Source organism: Perognathus longimembris, chromosome 12, assembly GCF_023159225.1.
Source record: "Perognathus longimembris pacificus isolate PPM17 chromosome 12, ASM2315922v1, whole genome shotgun sequence".
NCBI lineage: Eukaryota > Metazoa > Chordata > Mammalia > Rodentia > Heteromyidae > Perognathus > Perognathus longimembris.
In genome coordinates, this window is record NC_063172.1 from 5,759,435 (window position 1) to 5,781,708 (window position 22,274).

Here is a 22,274-nt window from a genome sequence, read left to right on the forward strand (position 1 = left end):
ACTATCCCACTTAAGAACTGTGCTAAGAATTTGAGGGTTGGGGATATGGCCTAGTGGCAAGAGTGCTTGCCTCTTATACATGAAGCCCTGGGTTCAATTCCCCAGCACCACATATACAGAGAATGGCCAGAGGTGGCGCTGTGGCTCAAGTGGTAGAGTGCTAGCCTTGAGCAAAAAGAAGCCAGGGACAGTGCTCAGGCCCTGAGTCCAAGCCCAAAATAAAAAAAAAAAAGAATTTGAAAAATAGGAAGAAACTGATTTGGAGGAAAGAGTGATATTTTGACCCTTGTTTAAGAATGAATTCCCTGGGGGCTGGGAATCTGGCTTAGCAGTAGAGTGCTTGTCTTGCATGCATGAAGCCCTGGATTCAATTCCTCAGCACCACATAACACAGAAAAAGTCAGAAGTAGCTCTGTGGTTCAAGAGGTAGAGCCTTGAACAAAAAGAAGCTCAGGGACAATGCTCAGGCTCTGAGTCCCAAGCCCAAGAACTGGCCAAAAAAAAAAAAAAAAAAAAAGGAATGAACTCCTGGGGGTGATAGCAAAGGTGATTTGTATGTACACTACCCAAGTACATAGCCAAAATATGGAATCTGCCTTGCTGTCCCTCAATGGATGAATGGATCAAGAAAATGTAGTATATATACCAATTGAATTTTACTCTTCTATTAGAATGATATTGTAGCATCCGTAAGGAAATGGAAAAACTTGGAAAATTTATATTAAGTGAAGTAAGCCAGGCCCAAAGTAACAAAGGTTACATGGCTCCCCTCACTTGTGGTAAATAGAATATACTTACAAATCTATAAGTAATCATATTGGGTGGTGTGGGAGGGGTCACAAATAAATTAACTGAAATATAATAGACTCCTTGGAGAGCCCAAATGTTATAATCTTCTAGAAAAACTAGGTTAAAGCCCACTCTAATCAGCAACGGGAAGTGGGTACATGCAAAAGGAGGGTAAGGCCAAAAGGAAAGGGGTAGGATAATGAAGGGGGTTAGAAGAGGAGAATGCAGTTAAGAATTCATTGTGTACACCACAAAGTTAAGAAAAGTAAGGGAAAGGACAGGTCGGAAGGGGTGAGAATGTTGAAGGCGGTCACACTGATCAAGATGCTTTGTTAAATGACACTTCCTTTGTACAACTGCTTGAAGGTGATTTTTAAAATCTATGTTTTTTAAAGATGATTTATGGAACAAGAAATCCCGTTTGAGGTTATCTTCCAAAGATGGCTGCACACCATAGAGAAAAGGAGAAATGCTCAGGAGACTTTGAATGGGGAATAGATGAACTCAGATTCATCAGAGCGGCAAAGGAAGGAAAAACCAGGAAGCGAAAACATGCCTTTCACCTTCTACCCTGGTCAGGTTGGAATCTAGGTGAAGAGGAGGAGCTGTTTGTAAGAGAAGGGGAAGGCTGGGGGCTAGCCGGCCCTGCAGAACTCTGTCTAGTGGCGTCCTCTCTTTTCTTCCTTCATACCTAGCAGCCCAGCAGGAAAACAGCCTGAAACCTTCCTGCTGTCTGGAAAGGCCTAGGAGCAGGCAAAGCCCCATTTGCAGACATGTTTTGTCAGCCTGAAATGCAAAGGTTTATTTTACCCAGGAACACAGAAGCCAGAGGCCAAAGAAGAGCAGCAGCAGACCTCTTTACCATCTGTATATGATTCTGTCAGGTTTTTTTTTATACATGAAGTCAACTCAACAAATATTTTCAGCACCTGCTAAATGCCAGGTGCTGAGTTAGGCGCTGGCAGTAGTCAAATGAATAAATAATGACTCTTACAGCAAGGAGCTCACAGTGGAGGAAAATAAGCAAATAAGCCTATAATAGAAGCTAAAGTACATACAAAAGAATGAAGCTATGACTTTAAGAAAATGACCCAGCTTAGCCTTAAGTAACAGAATCCACAAAGGCGCGCGGAAGTGATGATGTCTGAGCTGGCTCTTGCACATGCAAGAAGTAGCAAGTAGAGAAACCTCGCGGAGCCGGCTATCCTCAAAGGCAAGCATGAAGGGCCCTACCTGGAACAACAGGAAGTATGAAAATGCAAATTACAAGTGACTTAAAATATGAGTTTCTGTTATACCTTCAGAAAGTCCAGAGTAGATGGGAGCGGCTGGGGACAGCACTCCCTGGTGTCAAGGACTGTGTTTCTTTGTTGTTCTTCCATCACCTAGTGTCCGTTACCAAGTGTGTCTCATGATATCAAATAGCTACTGGAGGAAGCCATCATGCATCATCACAGAAGCGAGAGGTTAAAAAAAACAACTTCATTTTAAAGCCACTTCCCCAAAGTCTCACAGAACACCCCCTAACATTTCACTGGTCACAATTTCGCCACCTGGTGTAATCGTTGTATGCCCTCCAAAAGTCAAAGGTTGAATCCTAATACCCAAGGTGGTGGCATTAGCAAGAGGGGCATTTCAGAAATGAGAAAATCATAAACCAACAAGGAGACCTTTGCCACATGCTGACTCTTGAGGCTCCTTGATCACAGACCTCCAAGCCTCTTGAGCAAAGAGAATGAAGTTCTGCTGTTTACACTTACTAGACTATAATATTTGGCTAACGTAGCCCAAACGACCACATATTGCTGCATACTTTGAGGTGAATCCCCAACCCTTGGTGTTTGTTCATCCAGAGAAGGCTATAACCTAACACAGGCGAATAGAGAGCTCACCCATCACAATCAATACCCAAAGCATAAGGTTTTTAATATCTGGTTTGGATTTGTGGGGGATATGGTAACCAGTTTTGGATGGCCACACATGTTTTACCTTTCCACTTACAGTTCCCTTAGGAATCGTAAAATCCATTTGGTCTTTATGAGACTCTCCAATCATGCACTGAAAATTAAACGGTCGGAAGTTATTCTTGACCAATGGTTAAGTAAGGGATGGACATCCATAAGGAATTCAAGAAAGGCACTTCACCAAAACCTGTATCTGGACAGAATCAAAGGCTACAACTGGCTCAATATAATGTACAGGTCTCACTTTCTGACACTTCAAAATGAGGTCTGAAACTTTAAAATGAGGTCTTTGAAACCCTGAAACTACTGAAGGACAGAGTAGGAAAGACACCAGAACTTATAGGCATAGGCAGGAACTTCCTAAGCAGAGTTCCAGGGGCACAACAGATAGGGGAGAGACTCAACAAATGGGACTGGTACAAAATAACAAGTTTCTGCACAGAGAAAGACATAGCCACTAAACTAGAAAGACAGCCAACGATATGGGAAAAGATCTTCACCAGCACAGCAACAGACAAAGGCCTAATATCCGTCATCTACAGAGAATTTAAGAAACTAACCCCCTCCAAACCCAGTAAACCAATTATTAAATGGGCAAAGGAGATAAAGAGAGACTTCACAGGAGAAGAAATAAAAATGGCAAAGAAACACATGAGGAAATGTTCAACATCCCTGGCAGTAACGGAAATGCAAATAAAAACAACCCTGAAATACCACCTCACCCCAGTTAGAATGGCCTATACTCTGAACTCAGGCAACAACAAATGCTGGAGGGGGTGCGGGGAAAGAGGAACCCTTCTCCATTGTTGGTGGGAGTGTAAACTAGCACAACCACTCTGGAGAACAGTATAGAAGTTCCTCAAAAAACTCAGCATAGGCATACCCTATGACTCAACTATACCACTCCTAGGCATCTATCCTGAACAGCAAGTCCCAAGATATCAAAAAGACATTGTACTTCTATGTTTATCACTGCACAATTCACAATAGCCAAAATATGGAAACAACCCAGATGCCCCTCCACAGATGAATGGATCCAAAAAATGTGGTACCTATACACAATGGAATACTACATAGCGATTAGAAATGATAAAATAATGGCATTCTCAGGGAAATGGTCAGATCTTGAACAAATAATGTTGAGACAAGCCTAGAGCACAGAGAACAAAGGCGCATGGTCTCCCTGATATGTGGTTGTTGGGGGGTGGGGAAGAACAGTTGACATCATGTCTGTAAAACAACAAACTTCTCTTCAAATGGTATTTCCACATGTTTTGGTCAGTGACTTTATATTATGTCTCTAAAACCAAACAATTACTGAATAAGCATAAAAAGGTCTAGGATAGACCTATTGAGATTCACAAGAGCTCAACAGCTACATACATATGATTATATAGGATAAGGCTAAGCAAGATGAACTCCGAGAGACAGAAACAGGAGGATTTTATCATTGTCGTTAGGTTTTATGTACCAGGTGAATTTCCTGTGCCATACCCCAGGTGGTTACTGTATATGATTTTGGTACACTGGATATTGTATATATGCTTATCTGAACTAGGGAAGGGAAAGAAAAATGAGGGAGGGTATAACAAATATGAAAAGAAATGTACTCACTTGCTTATTATGTAACTATGCCCCCTCTGTACATCACCTAGTCAATAAAATTTAATTTTAAAAAATGAGGTCTTAAACCAGGCACTGGTGGCTCATGCCTGTAATCCTAGCTACTCAGGAGGCTGAGCTCTGAGGATTGGGGTTTGAAGCCAGCCCAGGCAGGAAAGGCAGTGAGACGTGTATCTCCAGGTAACCACCAGAAAACTGGAAGTGAAGCTGGGGCTCAAAGTGGTAGAGCACTAGCCTTGAGCTGAAAAAGCTCAGGGACAGTACCTAGGCCATGAGTTCAAGGCCCATGACCAACAGAAAGAGAAAGGAAGGAAGGAAGGGAGGGAGGGAGGGAGGGAGGGAGGGAGGGAGGGAGGGAGGGAGGGAGGGAGGGAGGAAGGAAGGAAGGCAGGCAGGCAGGAAGGAAGGAAGGAAGGAAGGAAGGAAGGAAGGAAGGAAGGAAGGAAGGAAGGAAGGAAGGAAGGAAGGAAAGAAAGAAGGAAGGAAGGAAGGAAAAGTCTTTGCAGATTTCATTAGTTAATTTTAAATGAAGTCCATCCTACTGAATTATGGGGGGGGCTCCTAAATCTAATAACTTATAAGAACTAGAAAAGATGCACAGAGAAGAGGATATAGGAAAATGGAGAGGTAAACTGCAATGATGCATCTGTAAGCCAAGGGATACCAAGTATTGCTGGAAGACACAACAAGCTAAGAAGAGAGAGAGTATCTTCAGAGGGTGTGCGGCCTTGGTTATACCTTGATGTAGGACTTCTAGCCTCCAGAACCAGGAGAAAATTCATTTCTCTTACTTCAAATTTTCTAGTCTGTGGCACTTTGTTATGGAGCCCTAGGAAACTAACAGACACCGTACGTGGAAAGAGACGGCTGGCAGAACAAAGTCCAGCAAAGACATGGAAAGAGAAACATGGCTCTGATGACTTCATCTGAACCCCTTAGCTGTGCCGGAAGCCAGACCATCCTTGGACTTTGCAGTGCTAGAGAATGATGTATTTCCTTTCTGCTTGAGCTACTCTCAGCAAGCTATCTGTCTCTTCAAGGCAGAGAAGGCTCATTATTCATTCATTTGCTCCACCCACTAAAGATGGGAAGGGGGAGATGAACTTTGCACTCATTTGCCAACGTGACCACACTTGGCTGGCAGGCACACCCTGCTCCCACAGTGATGATAATGAGGTCTTTTGGGGGAAAAATTAGTAGAGGCAATTTCTACAATACACATCATTCATTCATTCAGTTTATTAAATGAACTTTAACATCTTTGTTCATTGCAGAAATGCATTTTTCTAAGTCCTTATGGTGAAGGTCTGATTAAAATTGAAGTGGCACAACTTAATATCATAAACGTTTTTTTTCAGAAGACTATTTTTATCTGAACTCAGGGCCTCACACCAGGTGCTTTTCTCTGAGTCATGCCTCCAGCCTTTTAGTGGGACTCTTAATGAAAAGCTCTCAATCCAAATCCTTCAGGGAAATCAAAGTGCTGGGTTAACCTTTACCCTTCATTGAGAAAAAGGAGAAGACAAAGAACAAAGTTTGCAATATAGCAGTAATCAGACCTAAGTTAAATTCATACCTTTTCTGTCAGTCATCTACTAGGTTTCTTTTCTACTTACATCTGCTTACTCAGAAATAATAATTCTAAAAAGGTCTTTTACTGGGTATTGACCTGTAAACTTGGGACAAAGTATATCTGTTTAGGAAGCTACATGAGTTTGAATATTTAATTACAGAGAGCCATGTCCATTCATTTACAGCTGTTATCTATTTTACCACAAATGGATAACTTTTCTGACCAGCTCTGTGAAAATTAATCTACGGTCTATGACCTTAAGTCTCTAATTATAGTATCCTGCCATCTAAAGATGATACAAATTTCCTTAGTATAAGGAAAATATCCATAGAATATTCTTTTTTGTCAGTTGTGGGGCTTGAACTCAAGGCCTGGGTGATATCCATGAGCCTCTTTGTGCTCCAGGCTAGCGTTCTACCACTTGAGCCACAGAACTACTTCCAGAAATTTCTTTACCTGGTATTCATTGTCAAGTAAAATAATGTATGATGAATGACCTAAAATACTAACTGCAACAAGACAGAATCTGTAGGCAAGTTTCATGAATGAATGCTAAATATAATAGTGGAAGTGAGTGAGTAACCGGATATTTACATGAGTTTCAAATTATTTTACCAGAATAGTAACATTGGAGTGGACAAGCTTGGCAGAAACTGATTTATCCGTGTGATCAAAGTTAACATCCCCAATTATGAAGCAAAACTATGCCATATGCCTCCTGCTAGGAAGAACAGTGCAAAATAAAGCATCGCTTCTGTGGTCCTTTGTGTAAAGAAGAAACCTGAATCTAACTACCAGGAAACATGGCACAAACTCAGTAACATCTACAACAGAATTGGCGTGCATGCCTCAAGAATGTGCAAGGTATAAACACCTTAGAACTATCCCAGATTAAAGGAGGCTAGGGATGCGACGAGGGAATGCAATGCACGAGAGGGGATTGTATCTTGCTTTTAAGGATGTTATTGAGATCGTCGGTAGAACAGGATTGTAGCTTGCTATCAATGTTAATTGCTTGACTTTGATGCTTACACTGTGGCTTGTGTAAAAGAATGTCCTTGATTTGGCAAATACAGACTGAAGTAGTTAGGTTAAAAAAAAAATAGGCATCACATTTACAATTTACTCTCAAATGGGTCAGAAAAAGAAAATAGAAGAGAATGAGCGAGCAAGAGAAAGAGAATAAAGCAGATATGGTAAAATGTTACTATTGGAGGAATCATTAACAGGGACAATTACTAATCCTCGCAGTTATTTTTGCAACTTTTCTGTAAAGTCTGAAATTGTCATTAGTCTATGGACTGTCTGAAACCTTGTAGTTTATTGGAGTTCCTCTTCTCCCATCCCATGATGCTTTCCTCCTTCCCTCCCTTCCAACCCTGCTCAAGAAACTTCTTGCAGGCAAATACCCACTCAAAGTTTGATTCTTTGGTAACCCCTACCTGCTGATGTGAGGTACAGGCTCTCAAAAGGCCTTAGAATGTGCACCCCCTTCTAGCCAGGTAGCAGAGAGGCCTCACCATTAGCAGTAAATGGGGCATGGATATTCACTGGAACTGAGCTAATTGACAATATTTGAGAGATGGAACCACAGTCTCTAGGAAATACAGAAGCTCATGATCTAGGCACCTTTATCCTGTGCTGATTTTAATCTATATGATTTCACTGCAGCCCAAGAATGAAGGGATTTAGAAAGGAGGGATTGGAGGAGAGAGGGAAGGAGGGAGGGGAGGGAAAGAAGGAGGGAAGGAGGGAGGGAAGGAGGGGTAGCAAGGAAAAGAAAGGAAATTGTTATTTCCAACTATGACATTTTGTTGTTTCTTTTAACTGGCATCTTGATATTCTCTCTGGTTACGGACTGCTATCAAGGGCTAATAACAACAACAATTGAGTGATGCCTGTGCTAGAGTAGGATAAACGTTCAATTCTACAATGGACTAAAAGCGGGATGGAAACTGATGCACCAAATTCTGTCAGCCCTGGTCTTCATTAGGAGTCGAGTTGCGTCTCTGCAGATTGTGTCACTTTGGGTCCGGACCCCAATGTCTCTGAAGGGATCATTTGGGAGTACAGTGTGTGCACCCTTGTTCAAGTGAGTCCCACTGAGGATGAAGGAATGGAAAAGATGATGGCAGAGAAATGATAATTAGGAAATTTTTAGGAAAGACTTTTTTGTTTCCTAAGCACACATCTTAGCTCTCTGCTGGTGGGAAAGTAGAGTTACATTCTGGTTGGAAAGTTGAAGGGAAATGACTGCCTTCCCCTGGATTATTCCCCTCTCCTCTTCTTGATGAGCCATCCATGCAATAGTAAGTCCTTCATAACTTGAACCAAATTGTAAAGACACTGGGAGTAGTTGAAAGATTTTAAGCAAAAACAAAACTGGGAGCTGCCTACGGTTCACTTCTTTTACCCATGGCTTTTTGCATCTTCCCTCCCTTCTGCCTAGAATGCTCGTACGTACATCCCTGTACTTCTCTTGACTAAGTGCCACTCATTCTCTAGAACACAGCTTACATGACACTTTGGCTATTTCTATCGGAAACTGATAGGAGAAGTACATGTTTGTTGTGGTCAGGTACAGAGATTTCAGTGATATATCATCTATCTTAATTGTATACATCTATGTTTCTACTATGACATATCATACTCAAGAGGATATTTGGGGTATTTGGAAGCCCAGCCCTTGACTGTAATATACACTCAGGAAACTTCTTTGTTAGATCCCTAGAACTCTGCCTCTCTGTCAGCCTTTTGACACTTAAATGAAATTAATCTGAGCCTCACAAGGATTCCAATTGCTTCAAAAACTTGGGAGAAGAGGCAAAACAGAAAAGAAGACGAGGTTTACTTTCCTGGCTGTGTTTGGCTCTGAGTTTTGACTTGACTGCCTCATGTCCCTGTGTTACAGCCCTTGCTGTGACTCTTGGCCTTTAGAGAATCAGACTTGCTTGCACAAAGCACGCACTGTTCTCAAAGAATTAACTAACCATTCAAGGAGAGAAGAATGGCACTATTGCGCCAACAAAGAGCAAACAACAGAAATTAACTGTTCCTTAAAAATTGTTTGAGAAGCTGAGTGCTAGTGGTTCATGCTTGTAATCCAAGCTACTCAGGGGGCTGAGATCTGAGGATTGTGATTCAAAGCCAACCCAGGCTGGAAGTCCATGAGACTCTTATCTCCAAGGAACCAATGGAAGTGTACTGTGGCTCAAAGTGGTAGAGTACTAGCTTAGCCTGAAAAAGCTCAGGGACAGTGCCTGGGTCCTGAGTTCAAGCCCCACAACCAACCGAAAAACATTGTTTTTTTCTTGAGAGAAGGCTATCATTGAGAATGACAGGATAGGGAAAACTGTTCACTTCTCCATAAAAGCAAAAAGACCCTAGCAATGGTTGTCAACATAAACCATTACAGGGAAATTAACCAAAGTCTTGCAACAATCTGAGAAAAACTAACTCAAGTAAAATGCCTGAACAGTATTTTAAAAACAAAAACTATGACCCAGCTGAGCAACGGTGGCTCATGCCTATAATCCTAGCTATTCAGGAGGCTGAAATCTAAGGGCTACAGTTCAAAGCCAGACCTTGCAGGAAAGTCTGTGAGCTTCTTAACTCTAATTAGCCAGCAAAAAGTTGGAAGTGGAGTTATGGCTTGCGTGGTAGAGTACTAGCCTTAAGCAAAGAAGCTCAGAGCCAGTGAGTGCACAGGCCCTAAGTTCAAGTCCAGGGACCATCACACACATACACACACACACACACACACACACACACACACACACACAAACATCCTTGACCATAGGTAAAAGCCTAGAGGAGGAAAGAGTGAGGTCGATGCGATTTCAGATTCAAACTGCATAGTCAAAGGACCTCCATTATTTGACCTATCTGGCAGTTCACTGGGAAACTTCATTTACAGAACTTGTTCTCAGTTGAACTGATTCGAAGCTTGCCCAGTGGGATGTTCCTTTTTCCTGGTGCATTAATAGAAAATACTTAGTGGCATCCGTTAAACATGCTAATTGCCCGAGGCAGTAATAATAACTGAACAAACAACTGGAAGTGGAAACAGAGGAACAAACTGTCCATAGGGCACATTGAGACGTTCCTAAGAATCCAGAAGGACATGTACAATAGTAGCTATGAGTTTCATGCCCCGGAAAGACCTGAGTAGGCCCTGAGTTCTCGCTTGCTGCTAACCTTGAGCTCTGTGAAAGCAGGAAATAAAAGCTAAGGCAGAGTTACAAACTGCATGAACGAACCTGAATGCAGTCCCCACAGAGATAGTCCTTTGGCATACTTTAGGTGCTCTACTGGCTCCGGGTATTTAAGGGAGTAACTGTCCAATTATTAGCTGATCACTAAGCTAACCAAGCAGAAATTAAGTATTTAATATATAATTAGTTTGGGGAAGTCACCAGATAAACAACAATAAGCAGTGAAACAATAAAGTCACTAAACAGAAACCATAATAAACCTTGAGGTGAGCAATCTGGCTTTACCAAACACTCTTACCTCCAAGCTGTTCTGCCTCTCCACAGACCACGGCACCACAGTAAATCAACCTTGGGCCAAAGCCTGTGAGACCATCAGCCAAAGTAAGTGTTTCCTCCCTTAAGTTGCTTTCTCTCGTGTATTTGTCGCAGTGATGGAAAATCTGATTAAGACTTTGTATTGCTGGGATGTCAATATTCTCCTTCGTCATCCAGAGTCAGTGTAGTCCTTGGCAAAATCCCAGCCTCCTTCTTCATTGCAGGAATTAACAAAATGAACCTAAAGCCCATGTGAAAATGTCAGATTCTCTGGCCTTCGAAAACAGTCTTGAAAAAGAAGAAAAAAGCTGTTGGGCTCACACATCCCAACTGCAAAACTTACTATAAAATAATAGTGACAGAAAGAGTATAGTACTGTAATAAGGATAAATACATCAATAAATGGGGTAGAATTAAGAGCATAGAAATCTATCTCTATGATCTCTATGTGGGCCATGACAATTCAACTGAGAAAATAAAAATATTGTGAACTAACAATATTACATAGCACATGCACACAAGAAAAATTTAGACCTTCACCTTATACCACCACATTATAAAAATTAAAATAGGTAAAAGACCAAAATTTAATAGCTAAAACACTTAGAAGAAATGAATAGGGGCTGGGGATATGGCCTAGTGGTAAGAGCGCTTGCCTCGTATACTTGAAGCCCTGGGTTCGATTCCCCAGCACCACATATACAGAAAATGGCCAGAAGTGGCACTGTGACTCAAGTGGCAGAGTGCTAGCCTTGAGCAAAAAGAAGCCAGGGACAGTGCTCAGGCCCTGAGTCCAAGGCCCAGGACTGGCAAAAAAAAAAAAATGAATAGGGGGGCTGGGGATATAGCCTAGTGGCAAGAGTGCCTGTCTCGGATACACTGAGGCCCTAGGTTCGATTCCCCAGCACCACATATACAGAAAACGGCCAGAAGCGGCGCTGTGGCTCAAGAGGCAGAGTGCTAGCCTTGAGCGGGAAGAAGCCAGGGACAGTGCTCAGGCCCTGAGTCCAAGGCCCAGGACTGGCCAAAAAAAAAAAAAAAAAAAAAAAAAAAAAAAAAAAAAAAATGAATAGGCATAATTTTTCACATGCTTGGATTAGGCAATGATAATACTTAGAACACAAAAAGGCACAAGTCAGGTTTTTAAAAACTGAGCTTCGTCCAAAATAAAAGCTTTTGTATTTCAGATAAGATAACCAAGAAATAAACATGACAACCTACAGAATAGGAGACTATTTGAAACTCTATACTGAAAAGGAACTTGAATTCAGAATATATAAAGAGCACTTATGAAACAACAATAAACTTATAAATAATTTCATCTTAATACACAGGGATTTGAGCAAATATTTCTAGAAAGAACATATGCCAATGTTCAATATATAGCTGAAAACAGGAAAGAAATTAGCAGTTGCTGATTACAGGAGGGAGAAAATTAGAGGTGGCTAATAATCAGCATGTTATATATGTTAAGGAGATGAAAATGTTCTAAAATTAAATAGCAACAATTGCGCAATGTTGTGAATGTACTGAAAACCATTCCTTTATGCACCTTAAAGGATGGATTTTATTGCTGTCAGGTAAGTTATCAGAGAAGCCACGTATTGAAGGAGTGAATCTTGGAGTCTTTAGTAGAGCGTCAGCAGTCTGCAGGCAGCCAGTTCTTACAAAGGCCTGCAGCCCGCAAATACACTGAACACTGTTAGGAAATGGGCCAGAGGGGAGAGAAAGGACAAAAACAATTCCAACAAACCAATCCAGCTCCAATAGACAACTGGCTTGGGACGCTATGGTGACCAGAGACGAGCCAGGATACAGGACCCAGGACTCAAGCTTGGAGACGTGGCATGGAGTAATGGTGTCTGAGCTGGCCTGACCCTAAATAGGGTCAGGCCAGGGGGCAGGGTCACAGGAAGCTCCCAGTCCCAGGCACTGGACTAACAGGTTTGGTAACCTATAGGCCAAGTGCCTGGCCCTGTCTCCAGAGATTCAGAAACGACCATAACTTGGGGGTGGGACTTCCCTTCCTCTAGGAATTCAGACACACCCATCCAGATAAGATGCCTACAATTCATATGGCCAAGCTGGTGCTGGCCAGATCTGACCTCCTTTCTCCATTATAATGTGTGACTCATCTCTCAATTTTAAAATATAAAGTACATTATTTAATTCCTGAATATTAAATCTCCTCCCTGGGTAAGTAAGCTCCTGACCTCTGTGTGTCTCAGTTTCTTCCTTCCACTGTAGCACTAATAATAGTAGCCTTCCCAGTTTTAGTGGGAGGAGTAAATGAAGTGACAAAATTAATATTTACTTTTCATAGCAAGTACTAGGATCATAATTTAATACTTATTGGATTATTCCTTCATACCAGACATGGTCACCATTGGCCACTATAGCAAATAAATAAGACATGCATTGTTATTATCATAATCCCACAAGCCACAGTCATAATGGAAATACAGATCAAGATTGCAACCTAGTTTCTTCTTAACTACTGCACATCGTACGCAGTAACTCAGCTAATTCACCCCCTAGCACTCTATGCAATAAGAGCTATTATCTCCATTTAACAGAACAAATGAAGGTTCACAAAATTTATTAGGTCTATTGACCTCAGTAAATGTTAGCTAGCAGCAGCAGAAACTCAATCTCAACACCATTTCCAGCTCCTGTGTCCTGAGAGAGGTGCCCCACATAACCTTCTGAAGGCACAAGTGACCAGCCACCTTTGTTTAGGTTCTAATTATCCTCCTCCCTCCTGCAGTAAATTCAGAGAGCAACAGATTTGGCTCGCTGCCTTGCCTTCCAGAAGCTTCCAGTATACCTGGGCAGACGAGCTCCTCCTCACATAGAGGACTGCAATCGCAAATACGAGGCAGTGCTGAAAGGTCCAGGTCATAGAACTTCTCGGGAGGAAAGTGAAAGACAAGTGGCTGTACAATTGTAACTCAGGCGTTCTCTTCAGACCCAACTCAGGAGAGCATCGTGGAAGCATCCATGTAGGAGCAGTAGGTACACGGGAGTGGAGAATAAAGGGCTTGTTGTCTTGCATTGAACCACTAGAGGGAAGTCTAACATACGTTGGCCTTTACAGGGAAGAAAGTTGCTTTTGTTTGGTGGGTTGTTTTCTTTTGTTTTGTTGATGGAGCCGTGTCTTCAGCCAGGTCTTTTCTAAAAGTTGCAGCTTCTGAGCACTTGACTCATTCTGAGTATGCCTAAAAGCCTGGAGCATAAAGGTCAAGGTTAGGGCTGTTGACATGTGTTTGAAGAGAAGAGGTTTATTTTCCCAGTTGGGCCTGATCCTTCTCCTTCCCTGGTGCTCCCAATAAGCGAATCCTGGACACCCAAGCTGAGCAACCTTCTACTCTCTCCAGGGATTTTCTGCCCCACTCGTCTTCTCTCCTGACTAGCTACTACTCGGTAAAACTGAATCGTCCCATGGATGTGTATTAAATCGCATGGTGATTATTTTGCTGCTTTGAGTAAGATGTACTCGGAGTCAGAAAATTATGCCTTTACTTTCTAAGTTGTTTCAGGCGCATCTCACAAAGGCCAGAGGACTTGCATTTTCTGCGTCTTTTTCACCTAGGAGGCGCTGACCTTCCCATCTCTGCTGGCCCACGGTTTCCTTGTGTCTTCATGAGACAGAGATGGGAAAGTCCTTGAGGCTGGGGTTACACCCCAGGCCTGGTGGCACCCTCAGTGCCCGGGACAGTGCCTGGCATATGGACCATTCACGCAGCTGTGTTTTCCAGATGAACGAGTGCGTAGAAAAAGCTACCCAGCATTCTCTGGCAAGGCTTTAACTGTCTACCTTGCCCTTGAGGTTTTCACGTGCTGGGATGCCTCGGGCCTGTGAGGTGAGAAGGGGTTGCTGGTGTGGAGGGACGGCAACTCCTCATCAGGCCCTCCATGAGCCTCCCGTCCCCTGTCTCACCTCCTCTCCGCCCAGCCTCCCCCATACACAGCCCCTGACCTCAAACAACCCCCTTCCCCTGCATCTGGCCTCTGCTATGAGGTCTTGGCACGAGGAGGTTCCTTTCCCCGGAACACCCTTTCTCTCCATCATCCAGCGACCAGCTCCTTTCGGATGGATCTCCAACTCAAAACTACTGCATTATCGGGTCACACAACCAAAGTAGACCCCGTTGCTGCCGGTCACACCACCAGTGTTAATGTTCTGCATAGCACTCATATGTGTCTCTGTTTCTTGGTTTGTGTTTGTCTGGTGGCTCGAATAGATAGAATCCAGGAGAAGAGGAACACTGTCACACTCGCTCACTGGTGTCTACAAGCCCAGCACTGAGCTGCTCCGGAGTGATAGAACAGATGCCCCTTGGATGAAGACCGAAGCATCCCGGGACCCATGTCTCTGCTGCCAATGTGCGCTCTGCCTAGCCCAGTCTGCTCGCCACAAGAAACAGAAGGAGGCTGGAGAAACTACCGGGCTGACTGATGTGGACCAGGACTGAAGGGACTCCTCGAAGCCCACCACGGTGTTCTCTGTAACAAGAGGGCTCGGTGAGAGGCAACAGACAGAGAACGGCCCAGGGCGTGGCTGTGGGATTATGGGCCGGCATCTCATCTCTGTCAGGATTCTCTGACCTGCAGCTCCCCCACTGCCTAAGGATGACCCGGCAGTCCCTTCGCTATTGGTACCTCTGTCTCCTCATCTGTAACGTTTACCTTTGGCAAGCCAGGTGCAAGGTCCCTTGTTTTTCAGAAGGAATGACTTCACAAGAGTAGGCGGGGCTCATACACCTAAGGGAGAGGCTATGCAAAAAAAAAAAAAAGAATTGAAACAGGCGCCTGTCCTTTGGGGCCATTTCTACTTCTCCATCCCCTCCTGAACAGCATCACTCCGCCTCAAGATCCCACGGAAAAGCCCCCTACAAGAGGACTTCATGTATGTCTCACGGAACTGCCAGTACTGCAGCTGATTTCGGAGGGAAATTGCCTCTATCCATCAAAGCAGCCCTAAGCCAAGGCACGATAGTGAGGAAGACCCACGCTGCTCTCTCTCAAGGGTCTTCTCAAAGGCAATGGGAAGGAAGCCCGCTGCCGGAGCGACACAAAATACAAGAAAGAAGCAAGGAAAAGGACTACCCAAATCAATAGATGCTTCCCGTGCAGGCCCCTCGCCACGCACCAACAACATCAGAGCCAGACACTTGGAACCCAGGCAAGTGAGATTTCCAGCCTCTGCACGCACGTGGAAAACAAAGGAGGCGAGGCAGAGGGTTTGGAAGGAGGCGGGAGCACAGCGGTGGGGTGGCCGTGCCCAGCCAGCTGCCCCCTGACGCTTCTGCAGGGGGAACATCCCAGAAGCCTGCTCTTGCTTGACCAGCCTGCCATGGAGGAGCTAAGGCAGGCACTCCTCCTGCCACAGATGTACGGCAAACAAGAGCATGGGTGGGCTTGTTCTCTGAGGTAAGAGGAGAGCCAGTGAGGGGAGAGGCTCCGAAGCGTGTCGCTCTCAGGATCCTCTGGCCTACCAGTCGTTATCGCCACACAGCACAGAGCCCAGGGCTCCACAGCTGCATTTGCCTATGGAGCCCCATGGCCGTAGATGCTTACAGATGGCTAAACGGGCTCAGACCGTGGTGAAAAGGCACCCGAAGGCACAGGACGGGGAGTGAAGGTTCAAACTCAGGTCTTGCTCCTCTCTCTGTCAACCTCAGTTTCTCTGTTCCATGGGAAGAACAGAGCCTCTGTCCCAAGGCATTCTGACAAAGATGGAGATGGTGCAGCAAACACATCCAACAGCTGTGAGTCTGAGGAAAAAGTGCTTCTCCAGCTCAGATCAAGACACTTAGCCACAGCTTAAGACAGACCCGCCGGCTGTCTCCTCTTTTCCCCGGGCCCAGGGGGAAAAGACTCTGCCTCAATCTGTATCCCTGCTGCCTGACAGAGGGCTCAGACGCAGTAAGCACAGTCAGTGTTTGTGGGATAGACTGAATTCACTGACCTGCCTTGAACAGGGCAGACGATGAACCTATATCATGCAGTGAGAGCTATAATAAATAATAAAGCCGGGTCCCTTTAGGCCTGGCGACATGAATGGAATGATGAAGCCAGAGAGGGTCGTGTTCCCCCAGAGCAATCAGGGGGCTCCAGAGCTCTGTCAGCTCCGGCACCCCAGCCATGCACGGTGCACTGCACATTTTCTTTCTTTTCTTCGGAAAAGTAAATAACAATTTGGGGTTTGGCTGAAACCGGGAGCCTTTACCCGGATGTAGCTTGGGTGGAGGACTCTTGAGCAAGTGGAGAGCTGAAGTGATCAGCCCACCCAGAGGTGCATAACCCCAACTGGCAGGTGAGGAAAGCCAAGGGCCTCCTGCAGTCATCCAGCAGAGGGGCCGGAGACAGGACCGCAGCTTCCTTCAGGAAGCACCTAAGGGGCTGCTGGCAGGACCTTGAAAGCACTCGGGAGGTCCCCGTGAAGAAACAGGAAGCTGGAGGGGCTGGGAATATGGCCTAGTGGCAAGAGTGCTTGCCTTGCATGCATGAAGCCCTGGGTTCGATTCCCCAGCACCGCATATATAGAAAATGGCCAGAAGTGGCGCTGTGGCTCAAGTGGCAGAGTGCTAGCCTTGAGCAAAAAGAAGCCAGGGACAGTGCTCAGGCTCCTGAGTTCAAGCCCCAGGACTGGCAAAAATAAATAAAAATAAGAAATAAGAAACATAAAAAAAAGAAACAGGAAGCTGGAATACAGCTAAAAGGGTGTGCACATGTAGTCTGGGGTCTGGGTTTGAATTCTACCCTGCCACCATACAAATCAATGATACTGGCAAGTCACTTCAGTCCTCGGGCCAAAATGACTCTTTGAACTCCAGGAAATGAAACAAGAGAGGTTTTTCTTTCTTTTTTTTTCTATTTTTTTTTTTGGTCATTTTGTTTGCTTTTCTTTTTTCTTGTTTGTTTGTTGATCTGTCCTTGGGAAGAAAAGCAGGGGCACAGAAAGGGAGAGAGAAAGGGTGAGCAAAGACAGCAGTGCGATTCACTAGACACTATGTTGAAATGAACTACGTAATTTGTGGGTGGGGCAGGAGGGGAAAACTGAGAGGGAGCAAGAGAAGGGGTGACACTGTCCCAAAAGAAATGTACTCATTACCTGGTGTAGGTAACTGTACGCCCTCTGCGCATCCGCTTTATAATAACAAATTTCCAAAAAGATTCACACACACAAAAAGAATGTTACTGAAATTCCACCCATGGGAAAAGGGCTTCATCCCATTACTTCCCCATCCACAATCAGGGCCCGGTGCCTCGTTCTGAGCCGTCTACAGATTCTTCATTAAAAGGGGTGGGTGCAGGGGGAACAACAGAAATTAAAGAAGGAAGGAAGGCAGGAAAATTGAAAGAAATGAAGAAACAGAGAAAGAGGGAAAGGAGCGAGGAGGGCAAAGGAAGGTGGGAGAGATGAAAAACAGGTGAAGGGAAAGAAGAAAAAGAGAGACAGAGAAGCTAATGAAAGAGAAGAGAAAAAAGAAAAAGAGAGAAAGAGGATGAAATAATCCAAGACAGAGAAAGCCATAGATAAAAGGAAATAGATTCATCTCAAGATTTCAAAAGGAACAGTGCCTGAGTAGAAAATTAGCTCTGTTCCAAATCTTTTTTTCCCAATGAACATATTAATAGTGATGAACACAACTATTTGCCCCTACATCAGCCATTGCGACTCGGAGACAATGTTCGTGAATGTCAAGAAAAGAAACACGGTATTGTGTTTTATTGTGCCCTAGCCAGTACTGAAATTTATTCTTGGACTGGTAGTTTCTATCTTTGAATCTCTGAGAAATAAATGTCTACTCTTCACAAATTATCACCAAAAAAAATGACCACTTTTTGACAAAGAGACTGGGGAGGATATATGATGTGTTCATGGCATAATACTTGTCAAATGGTGTCACTCGGACAGATCGTGGTCAAAAGACATCTATCCTCAACTTTTTCTCCAGATCAGTCATATTCTTAGAAGTAGATGGGGAAGCCAACCGGATGTGCTGAGCCTGATTTGAATTCCGCTGCAAGTATGATGTACTGGAAGGAAGCCCCTCCACTAGAGAGGATGCTGTTTCCTAGATCTGCTTTCTCTGTCCACTTGTCAGTTCCTTCCTCCTGTTTCCAGGTTAACTGTACCTGGCTTAGGTTAAGTATCCCTGGCAAGTTGAAATAAAGGGACTCACTCACTCAGAAATATTGGAAGAGATAAATCATTGAAAGTGACAGAACACATGGTGGAATGAGCCCTGTGCGGTTTGCAAAACAGACCCACAATATAGAGTTTGCAGAAGTATATTGAAGCGGGGCTGGGAATATGGCCTAGTGGCAAGAGTGCTTGCCTTGTATACATGAAGCCCTGGGTTCGATTCCCCAGCACCACATATATAGAAAATGGCCAGAAGTGGCGCTGTGGCTCAAGTGGCAGAGTGCTAGCCTTGAGCAAAAAGAAGCCAGGGACAGTGCTCAGGCCCTGAGACCAAGGCCCCAGGACTGGCCAAAAAAAAAAAAAAAAAAAAAGACGTATATTGAAGCATTTTGCAAGCAAGGGATGAGGTTTCTGTGATTAACCAGTGCCTTCTTTCTGCTCTCCACCAACTTGAGGACATAGACAGAAGACATTCATCTGAAAACCAGGAGGAGACCTCTTGCCAGGACCCGACCACACTACTATCTGAGACGTCCCAACTCAAGAACTATGGGAGGTGATCTCTGTGGCTGAAGCCACCGGTCTATGCAAAGTGTCAGAACACGCTGAACCAACGAAGACCAGCAGCCCGGGTGTCCTCAGGCTTACGTGACCTCGTTCTGCACCTCTCTTTTCCGACCCATGAAGTGTGGGATTTAAAGTATAACTGGAACCTCTATGTCTCCCAAGTCCTCCCAATGCAAATGATTCAATCTCGTGCCTATTCAGGCAAGCTTCTTTGGGTCTCGTTCTAGGAAATATCAGATACAGCCCCACCCTCAAAAAGCTCACATGTCACCTGGATGAGGTCGGTGAGATGCTGACACTGCTGATTCAGCATCATATTCCAACACCTTGGAGAGGGCTCAGGGCAGAGAGGAGATAGGCTTATGAGCTTGGGAAAGGAAGGGAGCGGGGAGTGGGAAATTCATGCTATGACCCCAATTGATTTGGCGGTGCAAGGCAATGCGACCCGTTCTTATCATGCCAGACTTTGACTCTGGGCAATTTCCCTTTAATTTGGAATACTAACGAAGAAGAAAGGAACAATTGGTTTGTTTTTATGCTCACACAATAGGGATGAAACCATATGCTGTGTTTTTCAGTTGCCAAGATTCTTAACGATGTTCTTTATGTTCTGCATAATGAGGCAGATCCTTTGTGTGTGTTTTTTTTAGGGTTACTGGGTAGGTGTTATCTTGAACCAGGTACCAACAACAGCTGACATTTACTGGTGCTTACCTTGTCTTGCCAGGCGCTGTGCCCAGCATTTCACATATTTCCCCGTCACTAAGTACTTACAACAATGCTATGAGGGAGGTGCCCCACGGTCTTGATTTTGCATATGAGACAGGGGCTGGGGATATGGCCTAGTGGCAAGAGTGCGAGACAACCGAGGTTCACAGACACTAAGCAATTTTCCCAAGATCACACAACTGTTGGATTTGAGTCCAGATTAGCTCATGTCAGAGCGTCTGAGCCGAAGGACTTTACAAACTCCACGCATTCTTTACCTTTAAAGAGTCTTTCTAACCAAGACATGCTGCAATATTTTTAAAAGGCCCAATAACAAGGATAGCTACTTGGAGGACATTGCTTAAAGAATAACAGGTTTTTGACAGGAGGATTTACACTATTGAGGTAGTCATCATAATTCTTTAAGTTGTGTTTAAAATGCATATAACAGACAGGCACCAGTGGCTCGTGCCTGTAATCCTAACTACTCAAGAGGCTAAGACCTGAGGATTATGGTTCAAGGCCAGCCCCAGGAGGAAAGTCTGTGAGACTCTTATCTCCAATTAACCACCAGAAAACCAGCAGTGGTGCTATGTATGGCTCGAGTGACTGAGTGCTAGCCTTGAACTGAAGAGCTCAGGGACAGCACCCAGGCCCAGAGTTCAAGCCCCACAAACAAAATAAATAAATAAATAAATAAATAAATAAAGTGCATATAACAAAATCATCATCTTAACCATGACATGCACAGTTCAGACATGTTTGATCAGTTCAGTTTATATTGTGCAACCATCAGCAACATCCATTTTCAGAACTCTTTTCGTCTTACAAAACAGAAATTTTGCCTAATAAATATGAACTCCCTGTTCCCTTTCCTTCCTGCTCCTACCAACCATCATTCTTATTTCTAGACATTTGACTATTCAAGGTACCTTTATTCATGAAGTCAAGGACAGTATGTGTCTTTAAGCAGAATGTCCTCAAAGTTCATCAAGTTGGTAGCATGTCAGAATTTGATTTCTGGGCTGGGAATATGGCCTAGTAGTAAGAGAGCTTGCGTCATATGCAGAAAGCCCTGGGTTCGATTCCCCAGCACCACATATATAGAAAATAGCCAGAAGTGGCACTGTGGCTCAAGTGGCAGAGTGCTAGCCATGAGCAAAAAGAAGCCAGGGACAGTGCTCAGGCCCTGAGTTCAAGGCCCAGGACTGGCAAAAAAAAAAAAAAAAGAATTTTATTTGTTTCAAGGCTTCATAATACTTCATTAAACATACACATCTCATTTTTTTAAACCAGTCTTCTATTTATGGACACCTTGTGGCTGTATTCTCAGACAGCATCTTCTTCCTCCCTTCCCTACTCAGTTCCCTTCATTAAAGTTTGTTGCTGTTACTTAGCACTTTTTTTTTTTTCACTGCTGGACTTTAACTCTTGGCCTCACATTGCGAGGCAAGTGCTCACAAGCCCCTTTGTCCAAATCATGTCCAGCATTTTTGTCAGCACTGGCTTGGACCGCAATCTTCCTATTTGTGCCCCCCACATGATGACAAGCATAGGCTACCACACAGCTACTGGTTGAGGTGGGTTCTTGCAAACTTGTTGCCATGATTGAACTTGAAATACGATCATTCAAATCTCTGCTTCTTGTGTAACAGGGATTATGTATGTGTGAGCCACTGTACCTGAAGTACTAATCAGCTTCTTATTGGTATACATGAATAGTGTAAAAGAACGTTTCATCATGACACTACCATATCCGTGTATGTGTGTGGGTAATGTACTTTGATCATATTCATTATCTTCTCTTGTCCTTCCTCCCTTCTCACTAGTCCTTCTCCTTCACCTAAATAATCCCTCTTCTACCTTCATGTCTTTTTTAAAAATCTATTTTATGCATATGAGAGAAAATATGTTTGTCTCTCCGCATCTCTCTTATTTCTTTTAGTATAATGATGTCAACATACCACATTTCCTTTATATCTCTCTGTGTTAATGGGCACTGAGGTTAATTCCATAGCTTGGTTATTGTGAACAATGCTGCTATACCATGGGTGTACAGATTGCTATTATAAGCTGAGTTGGATCCCATCAAGTATATATGCCCATGACTCATATAACTGGATCATGTGGTAGTTCTATTTTTCAGTTTTCTGAGGAATCTCCACACTTATTTCTATAGTGGATATACTAATTTACTTTCTCACCGACAGGATGTGGGGGTTTCTTTTCCCACATCCTCACCAGTATTTATTGCTGTTTTGTTTCCTTGATTTTAGCCATTCTGACTAGAGTGTGATGGAATCTCAATGAAGCTTTGATTTGCATTTCCCTGATGGCTGAAAACTGTACATAGAATTGTTTCATGT